This window comes from Stegodyphus dumicola, chromosome 10, assembly GCF_044657685.1.
Source record: "Stegodyphus dumicola isolate Sdum_Otavi_A_Nest chromosome 10, ASM4465768v1".
In the NCBI taxonomy this organism is placed as follows: domain Eukaryota; kingdom Metazoa; phylum Arthropoda; class Arachnida; order Araneae; family Eresidae; genus Stegodyphus; species Stegodyphus dumicola.
This window is the reverse complement of record NC_140777.1, coordinates 106910994-106921988: the sequence shown is the minus strand read 5'-3', so window position 1 is coordinate 106921988 and position 10995 is coordinate 106910994. Positions and strand designations below refer to the sequence as shown.

At 30.4% G+C, this 10995-nt stretch overlaps 1 long non-coding RNA gene across 1 annotated transcript; it reads right to left on the bottom strand.

Moving 5' to 3' along the window:
• Positions 1-218: 218 nt before the first annotated feature.
• On the bottom strand, positions 219-7780 carry LOC146995060 (uncharacterized). The gene is made up of 3 exons (XR_015043497.1): positions 7549-7780; positions 4965-5054; positions 219-360 (listed from the first exon to the last, which is right to left on the bottom strand). It is a non-coding gene; the product is annotated as an uncharacterized LOC146995060 (long non-coding RNA).
• Positions 7781-10995: the final 3215 nt, after the last annotated feature.

Below are 10995 nucleotides of genomic sequence, written 5' to 3'. Positions count from 1 at the left end.
ATACAGAAAAATATCTAACCACTTACCTTTGTGACTTCATCTGCAAAGAGACTAAAAAAGTAGTTCAGCTAAATCTGCTATAATAAATATTTATAATAACACTAAATTATACAATATCTATTAATATGACAAATTTTTGTAAAGCTATTTATTTGGATGAAAAATAAACACATTCAGAAATTTATGGCACTATATTATGATTAACAGAGGAAAAACACTTTTCAAAATTCAAAATAGATTTTATTAATCCAATTTATCACATTTTATTTGAATTCATGAAAAACAATCTTATATCCATGTATTCTTATGTATATAAGAACTCTTGATAAATTGGATCTCTGTCATTGCCTTTCACAGCACCTAAAATAAAAAAACACTCACAATTACTATATGTGAATATAATTCATAATTAAATTTAAACAAATGACTATTAGAATGCAAATTAAAGGAAGCATTTAAAATATTTTAACATTTAGTACCTATAAACAGAGTAGCAATTATTTGATTTTTCGATTATAGTAAAATAAACATGGGGGATGCCTTTTAAAATTTTTTATGTCAGAAAATAAACTCAAACCACCAGCTGAACATATGAGCAGTTTTATCAATCAGCCACTGGTAGGTAACCTGGATACTGAATCAACATATAAAGTTGCCAAGATAAAGATAGAAACAAAATTATGATAATCACATCTTACCTATTCATAAAACTACTTTAAATTTAATGTGTAGGCAAGTCCAAAAAGAGTGAGAATGAATTTATTTTGCAACATAAAGTAAAGTCTTGCAGGAGCAAAAAAAAACTTCTCATGAGATTGGCAAGTAAAAAATAATTAACTGCATCTGGTAACATTTATCTGACAACACATAAGTAATTGTTAGCTACGTGCAGAAAATAAAATCTGATCAGGGGCGTAGCTAGAGGGGGGCATCTGTCCCCGGGTGCAGAATCCAAGGGGCGCCAAACTGATGCTAGAACATTTTAGAATTAAATGTGTTCCATCCTTGGCAAACAGTAGGGGGCGCGAAATCTTCAGTTGTCCCTGAGCGCTGAAAACCCTAGCTGTGACTCTGAATCTGATCATGTTAATGCAATTTTAAACTTTTGAATTTAACCGCAGAAATTTATCAAAGAAGTACTTGTAACAGTAGTAAATGAAGATGTGGCTAATCTTTACTGTATGGTACACCTTGGTTTCTGTCTGAAAAAAAAATCGCAAAGTGGTATTGGTTGTTTCTGAAATGTGGAAGCCCATTGCGTCAAATAAGTTTTTCGGTAACCCTAATGTTGATAATGTTGGTGAAAGTAGCCTTTGGGAAAAAAAAAACTTTTTTTGTCAATAAAAAGGAGTTATTTCTGCAAATATTGCCAACGTGCTGTGATAAATTTAGTTTTGTGCTACTTTTTTTAATAGTAAACCTTTTGTACGGTCCCAGGTTTTTGGGTTTTACTATTCTTTTCAATTGCTGTGTTTGGTTGCACGGAAGTGGTATGGTCTTGTATTTTGAACATGCTATTTATTATTTTGGTGTGGGTACCATCGTTTGAGTATGTCTGAGGTGACTAAGAGATGAAAAATTTAATTGAATTGCTTACCTGGAGGATGGTGGTGGGAAGCCTAAACATATGCATGTGAAAAAAAACGTATGTTAAAAAAATGACGTTTCATTTATTTTTTTGTCTCTGTGTGTTAATTTTTGTTAGAAGATTTGTTGTTTAATGTTTTTATGTTAGGGAATATGTATTTTTGGTAATTTATTCCTCTCTGTTTGTGTATTTTTGGTTGTCTGTGTGTTAAGACAGTGGCGAATTTTTTCTGGTAACTATGATATTTTTAACTTTCTGATTTTCTTAAAGTGAAAATAGATCAATGTGTACATGGACAAAGTTAAGGCAGTGCACAATGTCCAGTTTGTGCAGTTCTCTGTTTTAATAGGTCGTTGTGTACATGGACACAGAGTTTGTGTATGTCTTTGACTTCTTATTTTGGTTTTGTGTAGCGGCCACCTCGAAATTGGTGCTGATCCTCTCAGGCGACGATCTTGATATAAAAAAAAAAGAAACGATTCGCCAAGGGTTACAGTAGAGTAAATTTTTACCAAAGATGTTCTACCATAATCACCATTTCAGTGGTTTAAACACTAGTGGAGCAGTATGCAGAGATGAAGATTTGAGTTTTGTTTACACAGTATGATGTTTAGGCACTCCAGCCATTACAGTGAACAAAATTATAATAAACATAGCCATAATAATTGTCTATAAATATTGATGTTTAGTAAACTTTAACCATTAGATTACATTATTACACCATGTTATTACCATTCTGCATTAACTAATATATTTCTTATGCTAGTATATACAGAATCCTTAATCGAAGGGAAAATCAGAAGACTGTGCATGTATTTTCCTTTAACTGAAACATGGAACCATACAAATCTCAGCCTTACGGGACATGCCACACTATGCAGATAGACAGTAAAAAGTGCTTGTGTTGTTTTTATTTGTTAGAGGTATGAAATAAATATACGGTTGATCTTTACATTATGGTAACTTGGCGTTTTTTTGGCGAAAATTTGGCGACCAAATCTGCTACAGCAACCCTCTATTTTTTTTTTCCGCCATTTTGTCTTCACGAAGTAAAGACATGTTTCTTTTCTTTTTATTTACTCAACACTTCTTCCAACAATCTACTAGCCGAATTACACTTATGCTAGAAATTTTATCTAACAAAACTGCTTAATCATGACAAATATTCACTGCAAAATTGGGAAAAAGTGCACAATACCATACTCCTTACGCGTTTTTCAAAATAACACATACACATAAACCATGTACACGCCGACTTATTTTTACTTAAAAAAACATTCCAGAATTGCACAAAAATGGCATTGCTCACACTCTTCACTATATCCATGTACACTGCTTTTTTCTCATAAATTAGAAAAATTTCACGAAAATACATGACAATTTTCTCAATCTTTAAACCCGGTAAAAAGAACATATATGAAATTACCTGATCGCAAAAAAGTATTTAGAAATTTTAGGATTTCCAAATATGAACATGTCCACATATAAAATAAATAAAATATCCAAAAACCTCTAAATCATCTATTACATTATACACGTCACCAACGAATTCATACCGCAAGCATTACAAATACTTAGTATCAAAAATTTAAATTATTTCCATGCACGTTTACTTCAACTTAAACGTGTACCAAATTCCTACAAACATAAAATTCACAAAATAACTATCATTTAATTAAAATATCACTAAACCATGTACACGTCGACTTATTTTTACTTAAAAAAACATCCCAGAATTGCACAAAAATGGCATTGCGCACACTCTTCACTATATCCATGTACACTGCTTTTTTCTCATAAATTAGAAAAATTTCATGAAAATACATGACAATTTTCTCAATCTTTAAACCCGGTAAAAAGAACATATATGAAATTACCTGATCGCGAAAAAGTATTTACCCTTTCCAAATATGAACATTTCCACATATAAAATAAATAAAATATCCAAAAACGTTTACCTCTAAATCATCTATTACATTATACACATCACCAACGAATTCATACCGCAACCATTACAAATACTTAGTGTCAGATATTTAAATTATTTCCATGCACGTTTACTTCAACTAAAACGTATACCAAATTCCTACAAACATAAAATTCACAAAATAACTATCATTTAATTAAAATATAATTAAATTCAAAAACACTACTTAAAATATAAATGAGCACATACATTAAATTAATACATACATAAATACCCATTTCGAATTCACTTTAGTTACGGCCATGGGATCCAAAAATTCACGAACACTGTTTCACACAACACAGAATAAAGCCAAATACAAAACTTCCAGATTTTTTCCCGATTTCCCCCCTTTTCCGATTAAAGAACCGTAATTCATCCATTAATATCACATGACATATCCCATGATCTCTCATTTCCCTCAACAAAATAATGCGTAATCGGAACTGAGTACTGCTAACATTATTACCAAAGTCCCAGGTAGTAACCTTTATCGCCTCCAAAATGTCGCCAAACTACCAGTTACCATATTGTAAAGATCAACCAAATATACTTCTAGATTTTAATTTTTTTTTTTCTTGTTTTACATTTGGATTACCTATCAAAAAGTAAGGAATTTTGATATTATTACAATATCGGAGTTAAAATAACAATTATTGGACATGTTAAAGTAATGAAAATTTTAAATTAGGTTAAAAAGTAACCCTTAATGTGGCATATTTTTAAATTAAACTCTATTGACATTTAAAACAACAAAACATCCCTCTTTATTAAGGACTTTAATTAACTAATTTTAAATGCGGAGCTATGAATGGATTTTTTCCCTTGCATGTTATAATAACTGAAACAAAATTACTGATACAGTCAAAATTCCTAAATGCAAGTACATAAAATTTACTTTAGCAATTTAAAGAGATGAGACACACTGAACACATGAATAAATTTCTATCAAAGAATAATTTATTAAATTTGGCCCGTTCCATAGTAAACTTTAACCATTAGATTACATTATTACACCATGTTATCAGTTTGAAAAGCAAGTCATATGCCAGATCTTGGATGTAAAAGAAATGCACAAAATAATATACAGATTATTGAAAAATGATGTATACCAATGTTTATAGATATGATTAAATGTAACAGAAAATTTACTGTCACAACCACATTTTTAAGTGAAATGTACTATTTTAACATTTTACAATATTTAAGGTATGGCATTAAATGCAATTATGTGCCTGGATATAAGTTAATAAATTAAAATAATAATAATAATAAAAGAATGAATGTCATGAAAAATTTCAAAAACAAGCAGAATTTAATTTAGAAGACCTTTAGACACTTATGATAAATAAATTTGAGAATTCTTCACCCAAAATTAAATTATAATTAACTAAAACCAGTTTGACTGACCTTCTACAAAATCCTTCAGCTGCAATTTTTTCTAGCTTGAAAACCAAATTCTTCTCCACATGGTAATAACATCTTAACCAGTTGAAATTCCTGCAGAAAGTTTGATAACACAGTAATAGAATAGAAAAATTAACACAAAAGTATAGAACATCATTTAAACTTAACATTATTACAAATTTTGGTGCTTTCTGACTATCTGCAAAGCTGTGAAAATTGGCAAAATTGTTAGTTTATGGTTCATATCTACTACTCTGTTCACAAGTAGTAATTCAAATAAGCACTTTATAAGAAACAAGAAATTTTAGGATGCACACACACAAAAATATATACATTGGGTCAATATTCACATATTTTTCATCCAATGGAATACTATTCAGAAATAAAGATTAAATATAAAGCATTTAAATACATGTGTGTGGTATGCATATTCATAGTTTGCTATTATCGTGTGCATACTCTTGCTGTTTTAACATAAGTTGAAGCTGTGAGGGCAGATGATAAGAAAGTATCAGAATTTTTCATGTATAAGAAAAGATTGCCCTGACAATAGTATCTCAATTGTTTAGCACTGACATTTACATAGCGCATTAGAAATATATAGTAATATATGTATAATAAAAAGATAATTGCATATTATTAATTCATTTTTTTAAATGCCAAACTTTAACAATTCTTTCACATATAATTAAACAGAATTCTTTCACATGAACATCTAAAATCCATTCTTAACTAAAGAATAAATAATAACACCATGTAAATTTCTTATCAAGCCCATCATTTCCGAAATGTCTACTTCTGAAAATTCCCAGCATTTCTCAATATATTATTAAATTACTAAACTAAGCATCAATGATCGTCATGTTCGCTAATGTGGCAATATCTTTCACACTTCATTGTTACCACAAGTAACAAGTAGGCTTCAATAAATCTTTAACTGTTACATGCTACTTTTGTCTAAAATTTGTACAAATAATAAAATTAAATGAGCTCTTTATAATATGCTCAAAGAAATAATTTTGTATGAAAATTTGTATGTTATATATTGGCCTGATTAATGATTCAGGAAATAATTCGGGTTTTCAAAGTGCTTCCAATAATTCAAATTTCAGCTTGTGTCAAAATAAAATCTATAACACAAATATAAGCAAATTTCCTTATGAACAATGCATTTTAACATTATTCAATCACTGGCAATCACACAGTACTGATTGCTTCAATAAACATTACTGTAACTGTGTTATTTAAAAGACTGTAATGTTTTAATTAAGGAAATAATTAAAACATTACAGTCTTTTCCTCCTTCTAACACCAAAAGAAAACCCAGATAAGAAATATAAAAATAAATTATATTACTGATTGACACTTTACATTAATTACACTTATGCATATATTATTTTATTATAAATTATTTCAAAATCAAAGAAGAGAAGGGGGAGAAACTTTAATATTGGCATTTCTAAAATGATATAAACATTAATCATTTAGTACAGTTTGTTATTTCAGGCAAAAAGAATTCACTTTTCTGGATAGCATTTATATTTCCATCTCACTTTCAATGAAATATTAAGAGAAATGCATATAATTTAAACACCAGTTTATTTTATTTATCAGACAGATTATGTAAACTCAAAAAAACCTATCAGTAAAATTCGGTAGTAATAATTCTGAATGTTAGGCAACTTGCAAGATTCAACAAAAATTATCAATACTTTTATTATAATGACAATACTACAGTAACATGAACATAAAATTAAACTGCATATAACTATAAAATAAGTCAGCATATAATAATGGTGCATTGGTTTCTAAAACAATGGGCTCGATGAAAAAATACATGTATTATGGTAGCTATTCATATTCTTCAGCTTTCCTAATATTCTCATGTTCACTTTACATAACTAAAGTATCTAAAATACAATAAAAATTCAAACAATATTTATGAGAAAATTTAAAAGCAATCATAAGCATTTGATTGAATGACTATATTTTGTCTTGCAAGTCGAATCTTAAAATGATATGCAGTTTGAAAAATGCTTAATCCTTTTATAAAATATTCAAAAAAGATTAAAAAAAGGTACTGTTCTGTTATCAGGACCGGGTTCAGAATTGTATTTATGTATGCTTGTATATTTGTATGTTTGTGTGTCTACATATACACATCTATGCAGATACTTACGAACACAGGTTCATACATTTCCGATTCTGGTCCCGATAAGAGAACAGTACCCCCCAAAAGATAATGTTTCAACCATACATATTTTGGACAAAACAATGCAAACTCTTATTTTTATACAATTGTTCAAACTATTTAACATAAATTTATTGCTGCAATAAAATAATAAGCAATCTAATCACACATATTATTTTGAAACTGAATGCATAAACTAGACTAAAAAAAATTCAGTCATAAACATTTGGATAGCAGGGCAAATTAGATATTTGAAAAGACAGCCAGCCATTGAGATACACGTAATTCACGACAGAATGGTAACAATTCATAAAGCTGTGAAACATTTAACTGTCAAAATGACATAAATTCGAAAAGCAAAAAAAGTAAACATACAAGTATTGCAACTGAACTTACCTTTCATGCAACAAAAAACATCCATACAAGTTAACCTCATGGCGCAGCCATTTTGGATTTCGTTTTAAATCAGATAGATGTTTACTAGAGCTGTAGCAAACCGCATGTATTCGTTACCGAGTAACGGGTACAACGGTTGACTCGAAGTACCGATTCGGTACTCACAAATTCATTTCGTTACTCGCATCTGTCGTACGATGCGGTTTATTCGAGTACGAATGATGCGGTTGCTATGCGAATACGTATGATGCGGTTGCTGTTCGAATACGAATGATACATTTGCTAACAATACCCGTGTGCCACATTTTTCATTGATAATTTCGAATTTTTTTGGTTAACTCATCGGGCAAACTTTTGTTTACATTATGTGTTTTAGTTGAAATATTGTTTAGTTGTTGATATTTAAGAAAATGATCAATTTTGATAGCGTGAAGCGTTATTTTGTATTTGCTTTTTACATTTAGATTTATAGCACATATTATGTCTGTAATTTGAAAATTTAGATGATTATTGATTTTTTTTCTTGAGCGTGCCATAGGGAGATTTTATTGATTTGAATTATTTATATACTGCACTTAGGTATTGTTTAAATAAGAATATGTAGGTTAATATAAGTTCTTTACTTAGGAGTAAGTATTGTAATCGAGAAAAATTTTGGGGTATCATATTTCAACGGAAATATCCATTTTTGACGATTACGGAATCCATGTGAACTATTTTTTGGGTGACGTCTGTACGTACAAACACAATTTTTTTTTTTTTTCCCAGAAACGGATTGTTAATGTAATATTTACTCTAAGCTGATACTTATGACTAATGATTATGATTAAGTTGATACTTGAAAGGGATTTTTTTCGTGATGTGTAAGTACGTATATATGCATTTCACATAACTCAAAAACGATTAGAAATTTTGTATATGAGCCCATTATAACATCTAGATGTGCACCTCCCTTTTTATTGCAATCGATAATACTACAAAACGTAAATATGTATATTTTAAATAAATTATAATTAAATGTAAAGTACATATATATATATCATTATAATTAAATGTAAAGTACACACACATTTATATGTATATAAATATAAAATAAAAGCCAAGTAAGGCAAAAATAAAAGCCTTGGTTTTTATTTTATTTATTTATCACTAAGTAAGTTACTTGGTTTTTATTTTCGCAATCGTTGGTTGTAGTCAGGACTTAATTTTTAAAATTAGAAGTGCTGGAGCTCTATGGAAGGCCATCAGGAAAGATGAATAAATAAATAAATAAATTAAATAAAAAACAAATAAAATAACTAATGCAATAATAAAATAATTAACAACTAGAATATTAAATGATTATTATTATAATTCAATAAAAATGTAAAGACAAATGAAAATTTAATTAATTCTTAAATTAATGATGAACAACTAAGTAATGAAATAAAATACCAGACATCGTCTGGTTTGGGGGCTGTGGCTGAAATTGAAATTTAAGAACCAAGCCAAGCATTAGCTAAATTTAGGCCCATGATGAGCAAATAGTGTACTGTTTACCAGAGTATAGATAGAAATTTGGTTATGTAGCCTATTCTTCTAAAACGATGTTTCGTCGCTGCCTTCCCCCACCAATTCCCTTTTTTTCGGTTTCGGATTATTTGGTTACGACAATGCACACTAGGGCTATTGCCTAAGGGAAGGGATGCCTTCGTGGAGGACTTTTTAAAGGAAACTGGCTCATATGCAAGTTATACATGGGGAAAACCCCGAAAACGCCCGTGCAGCCAGCCGTTAGCCGGGAATTGAACCCTGGACTGAACTATTAGTCTTCAGCGACTTTGCCGCTCGAGCGCTGGTGGGTTCTTCGCTGTTTGAAAAATAGGTGTTCACTTTTCGATAAAACAAGCACCTGTTTTCTTCAATTAAAACAGGTTATACGACATGACTCTCTTACTACTTCATTCTCACTTAGCTTTTGATTTCTAATATTGATTCAATATTTTCTGTAAGCATTCTGATTAGAATAATGGACTTCAAACATGTGCAAAAGGCGTGTATCTGAATATAATTAGGTTTTTATAACATAGGGTCCATTTTATTAATTTCTAAAGCAATAGAATCACATTATCGCTGTTTTGAAAGAAAGCAAAAATGTGACAAATGTATAATGAACATTAATATACATGCTTTACTAGAAATTCACCCTTTCGTCATTAGCGGTTCTGATGAAAGGAATGGGGAGCAGCAGCAAACGAAATAACGAATAACGGACAAATAACAAAATCTAATCTTTAATGCGGTCTCCCAATTTCTTTAGCCCACCAGCGGCCGAGCGGTAACGTCGTTGAACACTGGTAGTTCGGTCTGAGGTTCGAATCCCGCGAACGGGTTGGCTGCATGGGTGTTTTCGTGGTTTTCGCCATGTGTAACGTGTATACAAGCCATTTCCCTTAGAAAGTCCTCCACGAAGGCATCCCTCCCTTTAGGCAGATAGCCCTAGTGTGCTTTGCCATAATTAAATACACCAACACCAATCCAGTTTCTTTATTTGTATTTGGGAAAGTTTTATTGTCATTATGAAAAGTGAAATTTGATATGGCTACCGCATAACTTTTTAAATTATGCTTATTTTTGCTGCACTTCATTTAAATTTATTTCCTCGAATTATTCTAACTTAATTAAGCGATACCCGAAGGCAAGTTACAAATGGCATCAAACACTGCAAATTTTGAAATTAAATTTCCCGGTCAATCTCTGTCTACGGGACTCAAACTTCTTGTATTTTTATTTTTTCATAACGAGTATAAAACATTTCCAGCTATAAATATAGGAACCAGAAGACAACATTAAAAGTTAGATTTCATAATTTGTCCAAAATTAATTCTTTTTAAAATTTGACATTGACAAAATATGAATATTTTAGTCATTTAAAATACTTCTGTATTTTTGTTGCACCGTATTTAAACTTGCTTCTTCGAGTTATTGACACTAAATTACATTAATTCCGTTAACTATTAGAAAATAGTTATAGCAAATCATCTAATTACGACATCTCTAAGAGGTCACTTTCTAAGAAATCTGTATTTTTGAGAACATAAACAAACATTGGTAGTGAACATCACCTTTAGACCACGATATTATATTCAGATACAACACCTTCTGAGCACGTCTGAAATTCATTCTTCTGCTCAGCATAATTCGTCTGCATAAAATAATAAATAGTATTAGAAATCAAAAGCTAAGTCGAAGTAGAAACAGTCATCTCTTCTAAACCATTTTAATTGAAGTAAACAGACGTTCGTCTTATCGTAAAGTAAACACCTATTTTTCAAACAGCGGATGAAACGGAAAAGAGGGAATTGGCGGGGGAAGGCAGCGAACGAAATGACACTTTTTGGAGCTGGGATGAAATGAGAAAGGACGAAAAAGTACTAAGCCAATAAGACAAGGTCTGGTATTTTACTT